The sequence below is a fragment of the Castor canadensis genome, chromosome 1 (assembly GCF_047511655.1).
Source record: "Castor canadensis chromosome 1, mCasCan1.hap1v2, whole genome shotgun sequence".
NCBI classification, from domain to species: Eukaryota; Metazoa; Chordata; class Mammalia; order Rodentia; family Castoridae; genus Castor; species Castor canadensis.
The window spans coordinates 30,601,999-30,622,614 of NC_133386.1; the positions used below are offsets into that span (position 1 = coordinate 30,601,999).

The 20,616-nt window shown below is 38.0% G+C and overlaps 1 long non-coding RNA gene across 1 annotated transcript in view; it reads right to left on the bottom strand.

Moving 5' to 3' along the window:
- The window catches only part of LOC141423373 (uncharacterized), a 70,442-nt gene extending 55,281 nt beyond the window's left edge, over nt 1-15,161 (bottom strand). Inside the window, exon 1 of the long non-coding RNA XR_012448173.1 lies at nt 6,826-15,161. This is a non-coding gene — a long non-coding RNA (uncharacterized lncRNA). The remainder of the gene's footprint in view (nt 1-6,825) is intronic.
- Nucleotides 15,162-20,616: the final 5,455 nt, after the last annotated feature.

Below are 20,616 nucleotides of genomic sequence, written 5' to 3' on the forward strand. Positions count from 1 at the left end.
TATTCTTGAGGGCTTAATTGAGTTCCTTGGCATAGTTTATCTTTGTTTTGTTGGAGCCTGAAACTGGGTATCTGTTTTCTTCATTTCCCTCTGAATCTGTATTAATTTATTTTTGGGGGGAGAATGGTTTCCATCCCTTTTTCATCTTCCCATCACTCCACTTGTTGCTGTTTCTGTCCCTGGTCTGTGTGTAATTTAGTATTAGATAACTTACAATAGTAAAATTAACAAAACAAAGAAAGAAAGAAAAAGAAAAAAAGAAAGAGAACCAAAGAAATCAACAGGGAGAGGTGGTGGACAAACAAACAGGGAACAAAACAAACAAACACATTAAAAAAAATTCCAGGTTCAGGAATAACAGAATTTCAGTCTTAGTATTTCTGGTGTTACTCTTTCAGCATCCAGTCCTGGTGTTGCTATTTAAGTAGAAGCTATGTCTTAGTCTCACCAGGTGATTGGGGAGACTCACCAATTTTTTTTCCTGTCTTTCAGAGGCAGCTGCTTAGTCAGCTCCTCCCTCAGTGAGGTGTGGCTTGTCCTCAGGTTCCAGAGATAGCTCTGTGGCCCACTAGCCATCCTTCTTTGGAGTTGGGTTTTCACTGTGTTGGTTTATTGGGAGCTTGTTTCTTTGCATCGCATCCTTTCTCTGGGGCAAGGTCAGAGATCTGTCAGCTGGCTCTCTGTTGTCAGCGTATTATGCTGGTTTACTGACTGTTTTTCAATTTTGCAATGTCATTTGACTTTGGAAATTGCTCACTGGCTCAGATGAGCTTCGTGGACCACTATCTGCCCTATTTCAGGCAGCAGCTTATCACTTGCCCACTGTCAGCCCTTCTGCCTTACCAGTCTTTATTTACTGGAAGTTCGCATAGAGATCAGCTCCTTGCTCCTACCCCCTTCTCTGGTGCACTTAGAGCACCCTGCTCCCTCTGCTCCATGTTCCTTTTCAGTTCCTTGTTTATTATTCAATTTTTTTTTTTTGCAGGGTGGGAATCAGTCAGTCCAGGGGGCTATGCTGGTTTATCCCAGGGGTAGCTGTGGGAATACTGGATACATGCTGCTTATTTGCCTCTCCCAAGCAGGTTTGGAGCCAGCTTCTGGCAGTGGGGAAACCCTCCTGTTTTCTTGGTGTAACATGGTGTGGAGAACCTTTGTATAGGCTGGGGGTTCCGGGTGTCAGAGTTTTGATTCTTCTTGGTGTTTTTTTTTCCGCCAAGTGTGGCTCCAGCATCTCAGCAAAATTTTTGATTTACGGAGCTCACACTGTCTGCTTCTGCCCTCTGGTCACCATCTTGGATCCGGTCCAATTCCTCAGAGAACAGTGGCAAGGTGTCATCTCAAGAAAGGGCCACCTGATTAAGAATTAGTTCTTTACATTTTTTCTTCACAAACAGAAAAGTATTTGATTTGTTCATGACTAGATCTTGATTTAACAAACTCTGTATTCTAAGCCCTCCAGAATTTGAAAAATCCACCACCACCCTGCACCAAACAGAATGAACACATTACACAGAAATTGTTTTTTGGGTTTTGTTAACTGATAATATAATCACATTATAAAATAAGATGTCACAGCATTCAGAGGGCTGAAATGACACCAACAATCATCTGGTGATACAGAGCTGGTAGAGAAAGTACAATTCTATTCAGAGTGATTCTGATTCCCTTCTGTGTTCCTTCCCTCAAACCACCTTCAAGGCCCAGCATGGGCCCAGCCTTCCTGAGTGTATACAGGAGCCATCAAAGCCACAGTAGTCATGCCTTACATGAGGCACACCACCACCTTACACTTACATGCTCAGGGTTTTGTGTGCACACACACTTTGTGTGTGTGTGTGTGTGTGTGTGTGTGTGTGTGTGTGTGTATAATAGATAGGACTTTTCTATTATGTGTATTGGTATTGATAGTTATATGTAGCAAAAAAGCACTAGGACTAGGGGTATGGCTCAAGCAGTAGGGTGTTTGCCTACCAAGCATATAGCCCTGAGCCCTGAGTTTAGTCTCTAGCGCGAGGAGGGAGGAACAGATGAAAAAAGATCTTTTTCTTTATGGATAGAAGAAAACAATCATCTATGATTCCTTAAAACCTATGTGGGCAAGTGATAGGAAAAGGGAGGAGGGTGAATACAGTGCAAAAAATGTGTACACATGTATGTAAATGCAAAAATGTTATCTGTTGAAACTACTCCAGGAATCAAGGGAGGACGGTGATAAAGGAGAATGGTAGACAGGGTGAGTTCATGTATGATATAGTTGATACACTGTAAGAACCCTGTGTAAATGCCACAATGTATCCACCCAGCAAAACAGTAAAGGAAAAAAACAAACAAAAAACCTATGTGGACATTACAATGTCAAATTCACCTTGTGTTTTTCTAACATGCATTCCATTATTGCATTTTAAAATTTTATTCTAACTACAGCACTATAATTTTATGCAGATGTATGTGAAACTAAAGGGTTTATGACTTTGGCAATTATAGGGAAAATTTAAACAAAAATAACTATATTCGATAGAGGACCCAAATTACAGTAGTGTCCAGTTGTATCCTGATTTAATCTAGACCTCAAGAACACCAACAGAATAGACCTCATAGTCAGCGATAGCATAGTCAGTTTCCAGCCAGTAAGAAAGATCAAATGTATACTGTGTACAACAAACTCTAAAGAAACATTGGCATAATGATTGTTATAGCAATGGGGTAAAGCTTCTACTTCAAAGAACAAGATCTCTGAAAGCCACTGAGTCCTATGCAGGTTGTCATCAGTACAATACCAGTAAATGGCTGGAAAATATCATGTCATCTAATCAGGTGGCATTGCTAGACTGAGTGCAATAGCACTGGAAGGCATTAAATAGCATCGTTTTGATTTATACATAAGAAAGTGGGTCTTATAGCTTGTCCAAGAAAATATAGATAACAAATGGCTGAGCCAGACCCAAACCAGGGCCTTGGATTGCAAGGCCAGTGCTCTTTCACATTGCACCAGGCTCATGTAAAACTCTAAGACACACATTTTAAAGAGGGTGTGCAAGTTGGAAAATTTACTTTGAATTATAACCTTGTACCCTGGTTATTTTCCATCAATATTTATCTTTGAATCTTTCTCTGTCCTGAGAGTTCTTTCTTTTGGATCATTGTCATCTGATTTTTCTGAACATTCCTGTTTGTCTTTCACGTTCTCTCCATAATTACTTTTCATTTTTAGAAACTTATCTCTGCTTTTATTTTTATTCTGAGTGTATTCTTTTTATATTTTCTGAAAATTCCAAGAGGAACACTGCTATGGTTATTAGGGTACCAGATAACATAGCTTTATTATCAAGAACTTGGATGTTACTTATATTTTACAGATAGAGTAATCTTTAAAATTGATTCCTCCTTTCTAAATTTTATAAAGTTATTGAAAATCCCTCATCCCTTTGAATATCTTTTTTGACAGTTGCTTTTTAAGCTATGAGAATTCCATATATGAAAAAAGTGGGGTGAGCATGATTAGGATGAAGAACAAGACCCTGACATAAAACCAATATGATTCAGTGAATAAGGACAATTTCCAAATTATGTATTGTCCAATTCGGGAAGCTTGATTCTTTTAAAATGTTTGAACTATTCAAACTATTCTTTGGCAGAGAGTTGGGTGTTTTGAGATCAGAAAAAAAAGCAACAGTTTATGATATTATCCCATATTCTTAGTCTCTGAGAAATAAACATGAGCACTTTGAAGACAAAGACTTCACAAGCCGGATGTACTGCTGAGGCTAAAAAAGGTGCCATTCCCACGCTCTGGTAGCCAATATTTTAGATTTTGATCATTTACAAATTTTAGAATTAGAGACAGTGGAGAATTTTGAAAGAGACAAACCTAAATTCAAATTCTAGCACCCTTATGAGTCTTGAAGTCCTTGGGGCTTTATTTACTTGCCTAAGCCTCATCTATAAGCATGTAAGGGTTGTTATAATTAAAATAATGTATATAAGGTGCCTGAAGCATAATAGATTTCCAGTGAGCAATACGATAGTGATGGTGATTGTGACAGTAATGATACCAAGATTTCTCACTGACTAAGGAGAAGAAGGTGGAAGAGAAAATCAAGATTCTGATGGAGGGGGTGAATTCAACTATGTTATATTTGATATATTGTAAGAAATTTTATAAATACCACAAATGTATCCCCAGTACAACAATCAAAAAAGAAAATCAAGATTATGGGTAAAAATAACTTGTAACTCACAATTTTAAAGAGTAACAAAAATAAAGAGGTAAATGAAGAGGGCAAAGGAGGGTGAATATGGCTGATGTATTTTCTACACAAGTATAAATATGGAACATTGAAGCCCCCTGTCAGGGACTGGTAGAGTGGCTCACTTGGTAGAGCCTAGCAAGTGTGAGGCCCTGAGTTCGAATCCCAGTACCACCAAAAAAAAAAGAAGAAGAAAAAGAAACCTGTTAAAGCCATTTTCAGAAGGGAGGTTGAGGAAGAGGGAGAATAATGAAGGGACTAAACCAAACCAGAGTACATTGTACATATATATAGAAATGTTACAGCAATGCCCCCCATACAACTATTATGTACTAATAAAGACATTTAACAAAATAAAGGGTAAAAATAATTGAGAAATTAGTTCAGTGAATCAATTAATAAAACATCTAGGAAAAGACTTTACTCTTAGAAGAAGACCCACAAAAACTAATCTGACAAATCAAGAAATGTTCCTATTTGGCCTTGACATAATAAGCCATTTTCAAAAGCATTTTTACAGAATTATGAGAAGTATCAATAATTTTGAAATATTTTCCCCCAAGTCTTCTGTCTTGTGCTATGTGATTAAGAGATTATAAAATCTCTTTTTTAAAAACTCACCATTTAAATGTAAAAAATGAAGTAGACAGTCCCCAAAGAAGAAATGTCCTTCAAAATGTAGTTTCTGTAAAGTTATTTGTAATGTTTCATCCTATCATAGTGTATTTGTTATGTAATGTTATACAGTACAGTCTGCAGAGAGAATTAGCTGCCTGGTAAGAAAGGCCCACGTGTGCTACATGTGTTATGGTCAACACAGAAAAATGCCCATACTCAGAGATAATTTTAAAATAAAGATAACAGTTGCCTAGTTAGCACAGTAGGTTATGCATCAGTCTCATAAAATAAAGATCACACTAAGGCAAACCCTTGCCAGGATAGCAAACCCTTGTGGAAGAGCAAACTGGCAAATATTTATACCAAAACTTTTTCATATTTTTAACTCTTGTAATGGGTCCCTTAGTTTTATTTTGTTTAGTTCTCCATCACATACAAACTGACAGCAGCTAGTGGTCTCTCTATGTGCTCTGATGTCTCACTTGCTGGACACCTCATGGAAGAAGGGCCCTCCAGGAGAAATTGTTGGTGAGAGACCTTCTTGTGCCTTTCCCTGACACAACACAGAGTGGCTCTCAGAGTAGCTAATGCTGAAAACACCAGCAGATAAGCTTCTAGGATGTTAAACCTAATGCTGTGATTCCTATGATTCCAATTTTGGTTTTATTTTAAAATATTAAGATTGTTCAAATAAAGCCAAAAATTCCTAAAAACAACAACAAAAAGTGGACATTTAAATATAGACTGCAATAAAAGGAACATTGTACTGTATCTCCTTCACTCTGGTCTTAAGTGTTGAGCAACAGGCTCCAGAATAATGATCTCCTCTGTTTCACCCTCTGCTGCCTTTTGGTGTGCTGTCCAAGTGGGCAGCCAGTACTAAGTATCTGATAACATGTCTTGTCGGGCCATGTAGAATAATATTTTCTTCCAAGCACTGTAATTTTGTCCCTCCACAATCTAAGGCTCCACGCCCAGCACATCTTGTCTCTTGGGAAATTGGGAAACCCACAGATCCTGCATGGGCAATAGTTATGCTATTTCTACTGCTTCCAAACCAAGATGAAGATGACTTGAAATTTCTGTATGTTGCCTGCCCACAGAGCTAATCCATTCCAAAAATTCTGAAGAAAATGCAAAGACAGGGTGTTTTCTAAATTAGAAGCCAGATGTCTTCTTAAAGCTACTTTTACTCATTTGTTATGTTGTATAAGCTTAGAGAATTAATTTATATTCATCTATGCTATCAAATTCAGCAAGTATTATTATATCTCTTATATGGATGGAGGTAGAACTCCAAATTTTGCATATTTACTTCTAGGTATCTTGGTTTTAGACACTTTATATTTCGCCAGGCTCTCAGACACATTTTCGGGATAAAAAAAAAAAAACCCTAAGGTTCAGAAAAATAAGTTACATTAAAAATCCAGTTTTGCTTTAGTTTTAAGAATAATGTCTAAATGTTATCTTTGACGATGACTCATCCTGAAACCATTCTTTAAAAATCTTTTTTTCTTAAATCGCCTGTGACTCTTCATATGCAAAACAATAGTCATGCTGTTGGGGGTATTGAGTTCTCTCAGAAAAGGCAGGGAATGGAAAAATATTACACGTGTCCTCTCCTTCACAGGCCAGCTGGAGAGAAGTGAAATTTATCATCTCTATATGCAGGTGAGTATTTAATAATTTTATGGTTATATTGAGCATAATTTGGGGCAATTTAGCATTGTTCCAACCAATATAACATCTTCTTCACTCTTGCCCACTCACTCTCTTTACCTCCTCTAACACTTTGTCTGAGGTATACCTCAGTTTGTGACAGAGGACTCCCAAACAGACCTCTTGCCACTTGCCAGGTCACGTTTGTGTAAATCAAATAAGATTCACGATGCTGTTGTATGTACAGTTTGAAAAGACAGGTTCCTCAGTGTTGTGATAAATCAACTCCTAATTTACAAACCTGGTAAATCCAGACATTGGTGCATCTGCTTGTGTCCTCATGTGGGGCACATGTGTTTTGCTTCCTGGCAAATTCATGGCACTCCATTGCTGGGCAGAATAAGACCAGAAGTCACAAAGAAAGCTCATCGAGGGACTGCACAATTAAAGAGAAGAGCATTAGGCCTATACTTAAGCCAGCTGGAAGACTAGGGGGTGGGGTGGGGTGCAGAGGGAGAGGGGGAGGGAACCAAGCTAAAACTTCTTGGGAGTTCTGCAACTATTCAGAACTTCTTGGGAGTTCTGCAACTATTCAGAAATAGTCTTCAAAACAATCCATTTTATTCTAGAATGTACAGATGGATGAAATGATGAAAATAGATTTTAGACAAACCAGGATAAGAAATAACTTTTAAAGTTTCACTCAATTATTGATAATTTTAGATGTACATAATTTTTTTCTGTCCCAATTCAACTCAAGAAACATAAACACTACATCTCCCAAATGACATATGTAAGTCACATTCATTACAGCCCCAAACACTTATATAACAGGCCTCCAGTTTAGCAGGAAGTAGTGAAGCTGACAATAAAAGGCGAGTTTTATTTCCCTCCTCCTGTGTAAAGAGATGACAGCCTTTATCCCATTTGTCTTCAGCTCATGGGAATGCCATAATAGCAGACATGACTAGTATGTTGAGTGCTGGACCTTACCTACGGGAAGGAGAAGGCACGTGAAGGAGACAGGAAAATTAGTTGGTGGCCTTCCTCTGTTGTATGCTGAACTCTGACTTCTGGGGAAGGCCCTCTGAAGTTAGCCTCCCAAAGGACTGCTTAATTCTTCTTGCAGTTTAGCTGGCTCATGGGTCAGCAGCTGACCTGCTCTGCTAAGAAAGGATTGAGCAATCATCTCTGGAGGAGCAGGCTGGGCCGGTCTCCACATTCCATGATCCTTTGCCAAGCAGTGGGACACAGGAAGAGGGGCAGAAAGCACAAGTTACTGCTCCCAGGCCACGAAGCCAAGGTCACCTTGACTTGTGCACATCATGAACATCTATCTGAAAGCCTGTGCCCTTTTCTACTTATAGCAGAAACCATCAAGGACGCAAAAAAAATCAATACAAGCCTCCTAATTAACAGTTGGCTGGTGCAAAGTAAGAACTTTCTTTTTCCAGGACCAACATATGTAACACTGCATTCGATTTGCTACTTACTAATTCTCCTTAAACTTTAATTCAGAAGCTCAATTAATTTAGAATGCTTTTAAAGCCAACACAATACAGTAGTCACAGCTCTGACATATTGTTTGTAACCAGAAAACTCAGCAAAGCCAGAAGCTTTCTGCTGTGAGCGTTTTTGTTTCTCCTCTTTTGTTTTATTAACCTCTCCACAGCTGGTACAGTTGAAAACACTCTTTCATCACATGCTTAGCAGAAGTTCAAGTGTAGCTGAGAATGCAGCCAAGAATCTGTCTGCTGGATTCACTGTCAGAATGTCATGTTTCACTTCTAACCAAACTCCTATCTGATACAGCTGGCAGAAACAAAGAAAACTTGCAACAGGAAAAGCTCTCCCCAGATCCTCTTAAACTGATTATTCTCAAGCAATCGTGGACAAGTCAAGTCTAGCAAAGAAGTAATATTTTCACATTCATGTAAGAATTCAGGATTCAAAGGATTTTCTGCTTGTCTGCCCTTTTTTTTATGTAGTAAAGTGCCTGTTATATCACAGAGATGCTACCAACCAACAATGCAATTTTGTCTGATTCTACTTAGAATTAATAAAACAGTAAAAATTAAGCCAGTATCAAAAAAAATTACCAGATCCCTTGTTTCCACCTTTATTTTATTAAAGCATTTTATATTCTTACTTTTGTACATTAATATCATTTTTGCAATCTAGGGAGTATTTGTGATGATTGTTTTAATATTTAGGTAAATAGAATTATTATTGCTACTAGTGACATTTGTTGCTGCAATGTTTTCTATAAAATTAAATGAGTACTCAAATTACTTTTCTTAGAGAAAAGATACATTTTCAGCAGAATTACCCAAACTACATGGGACAGGTAAAAATTTGTCTTTATCGTAAGAGAAGAATTTAATTATATTCATAATCTTAAGTGCTTCAATTTTAGTGAGATTATCGATGAGTTCATCTCCCTAATGCCGATTTATACACTCCTTTTTATGTTGTGACATTTGGTTCATAAGCACATTGGTAGAAATTAAATACCTCCTACATTTGCAAAAAGGTAACCCCAAAGTGAGGAGTACTTAACACAACAGCCCATAATGCATGTCTGATTCATTCATTAAATCAGAACATGAATATTTATTAAGAGGCTACTACATTCTAGGTCCAGGAATACTGTCAGACCAAGTGTTCTATGTAATTTAATGGGGAAAGTGATACATAAAATGAAAATATAGACACAAAAGGCAGCAAGGAGTTCCATGCAAAAAGTTAAAACAGGATGATGAAGGAGACAATGACTAGCACTACCCCTTAATAATAGGTGGCCAGAGAAGGTCCCTCTGAAGGAGTATGATCACAGCTCAATTCTCCTGCATAAGAAGGCAGCCAGGTAAGGGCTCGGCAAGAAATAAGAGCAATGGGGTGAGGAATTAAAAGATTTATAAGGGTGAGTTTTACTTTAAAAGGTAATGGAAAGCTCTTTGGAGAATTCCAAGCAGAGGATTTGCATGGTTTGGTTAGTTATTTAAAGCATCACTCTGGAAATCAGGTGCGTAGTTAGAACTGAGATATCCTGGAAGCAAAGATGATGCCTTAAACTGAGTACCAGCTGATAGCTGGCTGTTATAGAGATATAGTCATAACACAACCTTCAGTTGCTAAAGCACTGAAACATTTCCCTCTGGATTGATAAGTAGTCTTTGTCCTGACTCCCCTAAATGCCTTCCACCTTCCTTTCCCAGCCATCCTGTCCTTCCCCCAGAACCTCCTAACCTCCTCATGACCCAGTAATTAAAGGGTTGAGACCTGACATAGCCGGGAAACTATAGAACTCCATCAGTTCCTGCTCTGTCCATTCCTGAACATTTTGAATATCACTGCTAGTGTAGCACTGGAAATATTCATGTTACAAATATTTGGCAAGCACCTATGACATAACAGATTTGCCCCTAGGTCATAGGAATACACAAAAATACTTATATGGAAAACAAGTGGACAGCTCTGGTATATTTTAGAAATAAACTCATCAGGATTTGCCATTGGATCTGGTATGAGCATTAGAAACAGAAGGGAATCAAGGAAATCTAGATTTGTTCCTCAAGAAGCTGGTGGGTGATGGTGTTATTTAAATGGAGAAATGCTGCAAGGAGTAGGTTTGTGAAGAGATACCTTTTTTCATGATTTACAGCAGACCTCAACTCATAGACTCATACAAGGGGAAGCCAACAAGAAACTTTTGAACAGAACATAGAATGACTTATCCTAGCTATGGACAATTTTTCTTCCATAAACCTGGGACATCAGTATCTACCACACATACTTCTAAAAGTTGTGGTCATGATCCAATGTGGTAATGCATATGAAATCTTTTATTATCACTAGAGAAATGTGGATCACTATCACTAACATACCACTGACAACATCAGGCAGATATGTGGGAGCCATTACTTTGCCTCTTTCAAGTTCCCCCCTGATAGGAATGAGAGGTGAAAGGTCCCAGGGATGAACATAGAGTTGGAACAATGGAAGTTAATAGCAGCAATCAAAATCTGAAAAATGAAACCATGGAGAGATGGTTTGCACATCAATTTTTATCACTTCTGAGATGATTTCTCAACCGATTACTTTTCCTTGCATTAATTAAAAACTGGACCAGTTCTGATATTGTTTTACATTCAATAGTATCAATTGCAGTTAAGCTATCTTACCTGATATAATTATAAAAATTAAGATGGAGAGAAAATAGAAGCAAATGATATAACTCGCATGCCTCCCTCCTGCTTTTTACATTTCCCACTCATGCCTTTGGGCATTTTGAGTCTTTGCATCTGTAAGACATGGATCATATATGCACTGCTTCCATTCCAGAGTTGCAGAAGGAATCAAATGAACTAGTGCATGAGATCATGCTATTCAAATGTAATTCTATCAATAAGACATATAGTATACAGTGGAAAAACTGTTTGCAGGCTACAAAGAGTTGGTTATTTGTTTTATATCTTCTTAACTCACCCCATGGCAACCACAGAATCTTGTATTTATTCCAAAGCACTTACCATCCTTTACTGGATTAAATGAATTATTATTGTAGACAGCAGATGACAAGAGTATCATGTATCTAATTTAATGTACCTAGAGGCTTAAGTTCAAAGCTTTGGCATGATTCCTAAGGTACTTACACCCTCCTCACTGTACCAAACAATCCTTAAATTTTTCAGTAGTTCAAATTTTCTGTCAGTATGTTTCAGCTTCCTCTTTTCCCTTCCTTAAGGAATGAATAACTTTACTTTCTGAAGCTTAATAAAAAACTTGAGCGTATTCTACAGTGATTGAAAGTACAAGTTTGGATTAAGATTTCCTGTGTTTGAAACCAGCTATATGACTGACCTTGAGCAAGTTACCACTTTGTGCTCATGCAGGATGAGGAAATTGATAATACCCACTTCTACGCTTGTCATTAGGAGTAAATAAGTTGTTAATGATCACATGAGGTGTGTAGAAACTGTGCCAAGCACTGTTCTGTCCCTGAATTATGCAACCTGTCCACATTTCTACACCATTCTCTGTGCTTCTCTCTGCACTAGCACCCTTCACACTGAGTTATTTAAATTTGGAACTCTGTGAGTATAAATAGATAAATGTCATCACTGACTTCTAATTGGTTCTTCTCACTACAGTGTGAATTGCTTGAGGACAGAGTTCTTAAGCAATTATACTTTTATACCCCCTGCATGATCACAGTCCCTGGCACATAGTGTACATCTCACAAATTTTTTGTTCGTTTTGTTTCTTTCTTTCTTATTTTTTTTTTCTGGTGCTGGGGATTGAACCCAGAGTCTTGCACATGCTAGGCAAGTGCAATACCAGCTCTCAAAAATCTTTGTTTAATCAGTGTATTTTACATATGCATACTCTAAGTGAACTGTAGATCCCATTTGAACTAGTGACAAAGATTCATTATAGCATTTTCTCCACACTAGGATTATGATGGATAATATGAATACTTATACTTCGGGTTCTTTTTTTTTTTCTGTTGTAGATATCACATCAGATTCTGAGGACATATTATATCCAATATTTATTGAGTTCCATCTAGGTGCCTTTAAGAAATAAATCCTAATGGAAAAAAAGTCTCTGGGGACATGCCCTTGAAAGGATTTAAAGTAGCTCTCTGTGATACCTTGGTAGTTCTCAAGAGAAGGTACTTAAAAAAGCCTGAGCCTGGATCCACCAAGCCTCTCTGCTTCCTGGTTTGAGATACGATTGTTTGCTCCTACATGCACTCCCACCATTACCCTCCACCCTCACTAGAGCTTGAACCAATGGGACATCCCAAATCTTGAACTTTGAATCTCCACAAGTATGAGTTAAATTGACCCCTTTTCTTAATAAATACCATTGCTCAGATATTTTGTTATGGTGATAAAAAGCTGACTAATACATCTTGAAACTGTCCTAAAGAGTAGTTCAAATGGATCAAATAGATTTTTAAGAAAACAGAAAGCTAGACGTGAATCTTAAAAGAAAGGAAGAAACTTTTATAGTTAAGATAGAATTGGGAAGCAAGGAATAGATATTTTTATGCCATAAACAAGTAGGTGCATGGAAACATAAATAGCATGGCCTATTCTGGAAATCTGTGTAACTAAATATGGCAAAAATGAAGACTGTATATCTGGATACACTGAAGGGGTTAAGGATGGAGAATTTATCAAGGGTCAGACTCTGCGGGGGGGGGGGGGGAGGCTCCACCCTGCTGAACATAATGGGGTGAATTTAAAGAGTTTGTGTAAGGGAATGTTGTAATCACACATGTGATTTTGAACTATCTGACTGATAACATCTGCATCCCACTCCCAGCCGTTCTTATCTTCTCTTACTACATATTCCTCCCTGGCACTTACTGCCACCTGACATATTATTATTATTATTATTGTCAGACTTCTCCTCACCCCTACCGGAAGGTAAGCTCAATAAGGACAAAGGGACAAGTTCCTGTCCTACACTAAACATCTAATAAATAAATATCTGGCCTCTGAGCCAAACTCCATTGAACTTCCCACCTTCCAACTCACGCACTTATTTGGTTACCCTCTCTTCCAGGGACCAAGCTATCTTGGTGGTAACCAAGATATAAACATGAGGATTAAAATTTCAAGCAGGACAATTAGAATTATGAAAAGTATGAATAAAAAAAAAGAAAAGCACTTAAACATCAATGATCCACTCTGATTTTTTCTCAGATAAAGAGGACAAGAATGCAATATCCAAATTATATCATAAAAGTTAAGTGCCTTTAAAACCAGGTAGAAATAGCACAATAGAATAATTTAATTTGACAAAATTTTCTTACTCCCCAAACTGAAATTTCAAAAACTTCAGGAGGAGAATTCCAAGATGGCAGCTAGAGGGAGGAAGCGGAAAGTGAGCCTCCTATAGTGAAATGTTGGAGAGACACTGGAGACACACCTTGCAGGCAAAACCACTGAGAAGAGGCAAAACTTTGACCCCTCCACACTTCCAGCCGGTGCAGAGAATCTCCACTTCACATTAAACGGAGAAACCAGGAGGGCCCCCGGGGCTGCCAGTCGCCCGTGCCCAGACAGCTTGGGAAGATGTGGACAAGGTGAGCTTAGCGGTACATGGTACTCCCACAGAAAACCCTGGGCCAGAAAAGCATAGCCCCCTGGACAGACCAACCTCCACCCGGGGAAAAAGAGAAACTGAGTAATAAGCAATAAGAATAAAGACAGTTGCAAAGCGGGTAGGGCGCACTGAGCTCTGAAGAGCCAGGAAGGGAATCCTTCCCAGAACTGTAAATAAACAAGCCGGGTCTGGCCGGAGAGGCTCCGGCAGGAGCAGGGGTGTGCGCCCAGCAATCAGGAGCGGGAAAGCTTGTGAGAGTGGTGGAGGGAAGAAAACTCCACAGGAGAGAGGGGAAGACCCACCTCCCACGTAAGCTGTAAACAAACACAGTGGCTGGCAGGAGCAGCAGCACCACCCAGCAATCAGGAGCGGGAAACCTTGTAAAAGCGGTGGTGGGAGGAAAACTCCACAGGAGAGGGGGGAGGACCCAATTCCCACGTGAGCTGTAAATAAACACGCAGGCCAGAGAAAGCAGGTGCAGTGTCACCTCCCCCAATGTGCTTGGAAAGGGGAAAGCTTGTAGCAGAGGCTCACGCACAGAACTCTGACTAAACAAAGCCTGCGGGGCCAGGAGAGTGTTAAGCTCACCCCAGAGATCTGCATAAATAACACCTCCAGCAACAGCAGGCTGACAGCAGTGGGCAGGCAAGCCACAGCCTCAGATAACCATTGACAGACCTGTCTCCAGACTCTTTTTTTTTTTTCTCTCTCCCTACCTTTGATGAGAAAACAACTGAACTATGCCTGCATGCTGAAAAACTTACTGAAACTGTATTGCATTTGAATTTGGGACACTTTGTGGGTTTTTTTTTGGTGTGTGTGCAGTTTTGTTCTACTTTATGCATCCACTTTGACGAGACAACTACAGAACAACATCTGAGGCACCATCTCCAGGATTGGGGGCTGAGACAGACACCAAAATTATTAAGAATGAAACTTCATTGCATTTGAACTTGGAGGGTTTTTTTTATTTTCTATTCTTCATTTTGTTTTATTTTATTTATATATATATTTCTTTCATTTACTTATTTTTTATTTTTATTCTTATCTTTATTCGTTTTATTTTTTATTTTCAATCCTCTCTCTGTCTCTCTAATGCCTGTTCACCTTACTGTCAATTAGTACACTAACGCTCCCTGTTTATATCGTGGAAACTTTTTTCTTTGATTCTTTGTTTTGTTTTTTCCTACTTGTCTGTTTATTTGTTTTTCCCTTTTTCTTTAACTTCTTTGCTTTCCATCTCCTCTCATCTTTCCATTCTAAATATCACCATTGTTATTATTACAAGCTAGAAAATACTTAATTGCACACAGTACAGGGACAGTAACAACAGCAAGGGCAATGATGGAAAGACAGAAAAAACAGGGAAACCAGTTTCCCCACAGAAAAAATTAGTACAGGAACCAGAGGGAAATGAAGAAAACAAATACTCAGATCCAGACTCCAACAAAATTAAGAAAAACTATGCCAAAGAACCAAATGAAGCCCACAGGAATAACCTAAAAGAAGACATACTACAGGTACTCAATGAGAATTTTATAGAGATGATACTGGATATGCTCAACCAAAACGTACAGGAGACACTCAAGAAATTCCAAGACAACAAAAATAGAGAATTTGAAAAAGCAAAAGAAGAAATAAAGGAAGCCATAGAAGCACTGTATAAACACCAAAGTGAAACAGAGAACATGAATAATAAACAGATAAATGAACTCAGGACAAAAATAGACAACATTAAAGAGGAAACCACCCAGGATATGGAAAACATCAGAAAAAAGAACAAAACAGAACTGCAAAACAAAACGGAAGGCCAATCCAGCAGAACAGAACAAACAGAAGACAGAATCTCAGAACTTGAAGATGAAATGGTAATTAAAGGAAAAATCCAAAGAACTATTAATTGAACAACTCAAGACCTGTGAAAAGAAAATGCAAGAACTCACCTACTCCATCAAAAAACCAATCTTGAGAATCATGGGCATCGAAGAAGGAGAAGAGGTGCAAGCAAAGTGAATGCATAATATATTCAACAATAATAACAGAAAATTTCCTAAATCTAGAGAAAGATATTCCCATACAGATGCAAGAGGCCTCCAGAACACCAAACAGACCAGATCAAAATAGAACTACCCCACGGCATATCATCATTAAAACAACAAGTTCAGAAACTAGGGAAAGAATATTGAAGGCTGTAAGAGAGAAAAAACAAATAACATACAAAGGTAAACCCATCAAAATCACAGCAGACAGACTTCTCAACAGAAACATTAAAAGCAAGAAGAGCATGGGATGAGATCTTCCGGGCACTGAATGAAAATAACTTCAACCCCAGGATACTCTAACCCAGCAGAACTATCATCCAAAATAGAAGGAGCAATAAAAATCTTCCATGCTAAGCAGAAACTAAAACAATATGTGAACACAAAGCCACCACTACAAAAGATTCTTCAAGGGATTCTGCACACAGAAAGTGAAACCCAACATAACCATGAAAGGACAGGCAGCACGAAACTACAGGAAAAGAAAAAGCAAGAAAGTAGAGAGTAACCTCAACTTAGGTACATACAATTAAACCTTCAAACAACTAAGAAAACTAAATGACAGGAATCACTACATACCTATCAGTACTAACACTTAATGTTCACGGACTTAATTCACCTATCAAAAGGCACCGCTTGACAAAATGGATTAAAAGGGAAGATCCAACAATTTGTTGCTTACAGGAGACCCATCTCACTGACAGAAATAAGCACAGGCTTAGGATGAAAGGCTGGAAGAAGATTTACCAAGCCAATGGCCCCCGAAAACAGGCAGGAGTAGCAATACTTATCTCTGACAAAGTAGACTTCAAACCTACATTGATCAAATGAGATAAAGAAGGACATTCCATACTAATAAAAGGGGAAATAGACCAAAAGGAAATAATAATTATCAACCTATATGCACCCAATGTCATCGCACCCAATTTCATCAACCATACCCTAAAAGACCTCAAAGCATGTATTAACGCCAACACAGTGGTTGTGGGAGACTTTAACACCCCATTATCATCAACAGATAGGTCATCCAAACAAAAAAAATCAATAAAGAAATTCAAAACAATAAAAAAAAAAGAAATTCAAGATCTAAAATATACAATAGATCGAATGGACCTACTTGATGTCTAGAGAACATTTCATCCAACTTCTACACAATATACATTCTTCTCAGCAGCCCATGGAACCTTCTCCAAAATAGATCATATCCTAGGGCACAAAGCAAACCTCAGCAAATATAAGAAAATAGAAATTACACCGTGCATACTCTCTGATCACAATGCAATAAAACTAGAACTCAACAACAAAAGTAAAGACAAAAAACATGCAAACAGCTGGAAACTGAATAACTCATTACCTAATGAACAATGGGTCATTGAGGAAATAAAAGAGGAAATTAAAAAGTTCCTGGAAGTCAATGAAAATGAAAACACAACATACTGGAACCTATGGGACACAGCAAAGGCAGTCCTGAGAGGAAAGTTTAGAGCCATGTATGCATATATTAAAAAGACTGAAAGATCCCAAATAATGACCTAATGATACATCTCAAACTCCTAGAAAAACAAGAACAAGCAAATCCCAAAATAAATAGGAGAGAAATAATAAAAATAAAAGCTGAAATCAATGAAATAGAAACCAAAAAAACCATACAAAGAATTAATGAAACAAAAAGTTGGTTCTTTGAAAAAATAAACAAGATCGACAGATCCCTGGCAAACCTGACCAAAATGAGGAGAGAAAAAACCCAAATTAGTAGAATCAGGAATGCAAAAGGGGAGATAACAACAAACACCATGGAAGTCCAGGAAATCATCAGAGACTATTCGAGAACCTATATTCAAATAAATTTGAAAATCTTAAAGAAATGGACAGATTTCTAGGTACATATGATCATTCAAAACTGAACCAAGAGGAAATTAATCACCTAAATAGATCTATAACACAAAATGTAATTGAAGCAGCAATCAAGAGTCTCCCAAAAAAGAAACGTCCAGGACCTGATGGATTCTCTGCTGAATTCTATCAGACCTTTAAAGAAGAACTGATACCAAACCTCCTTAAACTGTTCCATGAAATAGAAAGGGAAGGAAAACTGCCAGACACATTTTATGAAGCCAGTATTACACTTATCTCAAAACCAGGCAAAGACACCTCCAAAAAGGAGAACTATAGGCCAATCTCCTTTGAACATTGATGTAAAAATCCTCAACAAAATAATGGCAAACCGAATTCAACAACACATTGGAAAGATTATTCACCACGACCAAGTAGGCTTCACCTCAGGAATGCAGGAATGGAGAAAAACTGAAATCATTCCCTCTAAAATCAGGAACTAGACAAGGATGCCCACTATCTCCACTCCTATTCAACTTAGTACTGGATTTCCTAGCCAGAGCAATTAGGCAAGAAGAAGGAATAAAAGGAATACAAATAGGTAAAGAAATTGTGAAAATATCCCTATTTGCAGATGACATGATCCTATACCTTAAAGACCCAAAAAATTCTACTCAGAAGCTTCTAGACACTATCAATAGCTACGGCAAGGTAACAGGATATAAAATCAACAGAAAAATTATCAGCATTTCTATACACTAATAATGAACAAACTGAAAAAGAATATATGAAAGCAATTCCATTTACAATAGCCTCAAAAAAAATCAAATACCTAGGGGTAAACCTAACAAAATATGTGAACAACCTCTACAAGGAAAACTATGAACTTCTGAAGAAAGAGACTCAGGAAGACTATAGAAAGTGGAGAGATCTCCCATGCTCATGGATTGGTAGAATCAACATAGTAAAAATGTCTACACTCCCAAAAGTAATCTACATGTTTAAGGCAATTCCCATCAAAATTCCAATGACATTCATTAAAGAGATTGAAAAATCTACTGTTAAATTTATATGGAAACACAAGAGGCCACGAATAGCCAAGGCAATACTCAGTCAAAAGAACAATGCTGGAGGTATCACAATACCTGACTTCAAACTATATTACAAAGCAATAACAATAAAAACAGCATGGTACTGGCACAAAAACAGACATGAAGACCAGTGGAACAGAATAGAGGACCCAGATATGAAGCCACACAACTATAACTAACTTGTCTTTGACAAAGACAAGCTAAAAATATGCGATGGAGAAAAAGCAACCTCTTCAACAAAAACTGCTAGGAAAACTGGTTAGCAGTCTGCAAAAAACTGAAACTAGATCCATGTATATCACCCTATACCAAGATTAATCAAAATGGATCAAGGATCTTAATATCAGATCACAAACTCTTAAGATGATACAGGAAAGAGTAGGAAATACTCTGGAGTTAGTAGGTATAGGTAAGAACTTTCTCAATGGAACCCCAGCAGCACGGCAACTAAGAGATAGCATAGACAAATGGGACCTCATAAAACTAAAAAGCTTCTGCTCATCAAAAGAAATGGTCTCTAAACTGAAGAAAACACCCACAGAGTGGGAGAAAATATTTGCCAGCTACACATCAGACAAAGGACTGATAACCAGAATACATAGGGAACTTAAAAAACTAAATTCTCCCAAAACTAATGAACCAATAAAGAAATGGGCAAGTGAACTAAACAGAACTTTCTCAAAAGAAGAAATTCAAATGGCCAAAAAACACATGAAAAAATGCTCACCATCTCTAGCAATAAAGGAAATGCAAATTAAAACCACACTCAGATTCTACCTCACCCCTGTTAGAATAGCCATCATTAGCAACACCACCACCAACAGGTGTTGGCGAGGATGCGGGGGAAAAAGGAACCCTCTTACACTGCTGGTGGGAATGTAAACTAGTACAACCACTCTGGAAAAAAAAATTTGGAGGCTACTTAAAAAGCTAGGCATTGATTTACCATATGATCCAGCAATACCACTCTTGGGGATATACCCAAAGGAATGCGACACAGGTTACTCCAGAGGCACCTGCACACCCATGTTTATTGCAGCACTGGTCACAATAGCCAAGTTATGGAAACAGCCAAGATGCCCCAATACTGATGAATGGATCAAGAAAATGTGGTATCTATACACAATGGAATTTTATGCAGCCATGAAGAAGAACGAAATGTTATCATTCGCTGGTAAATGGATGGAATTGGAGAACATATTCTGAGTGAGGTTAGCCTGGCCCAAAAGACCAAAAATCATATGTTCTCTCTCATATGTGGACATTAGATCAAGGGCAAACACAACAAGGGGATTTAACTTTGATCACAAGATAAAAGCGAGAGCACACAAGGGAGATATGAGGATAGGTAAGACACCTAAAAAACTAGATAACATTTGTTGCCCTCAAAGCAGAGAAACTAAAGCAGATACCTTAAAAGCAACTGAGGCCAATAGGAGAAGGGGACCAGGAATTAGAGAAAAGGTTAGATCAAGAAGAACTAACCTAGAAGGTAACACCCACGCACAGGAAATCAATGTGATTCAACTCCCTGTATAGCTATCCTTATCTCAACTACCAAAAACCCTTGGTCCTTTCTAGTATTGCTTATACTCTCTCTTCAACAAAATTAGAGATAAGGGCAAAATAGTTTCTGCCGGGTATTGAGGGGGCAGGGGGGAGAGGGAGGGGGTTGAGTGGTTGGTAAGGGAGGGGGTGGGGGCAGGGGGAGAAATGACCCAAGTGTTGTATGCACATATGAATAATAATAAAAAAAAAACTTCAGGAATAAATGAAATGCAATGATTTGTGAATTAGCATTGTCATAGTAAGATTGTTTTAGTGGCCTATAACCTTAAAACCTTAAATTTACATGAAATTCTTTGCAACGTACACATGATGCATATTTAAATAATTATTAAATTTTAACATGGACAATTCAGGAAAAAGCACCTCTAAGACGTACCAGGCTTTCTAGAATTCGGCACATTATTGTTTTATGATGTTTTCTTACCTCTTGAAAGAATT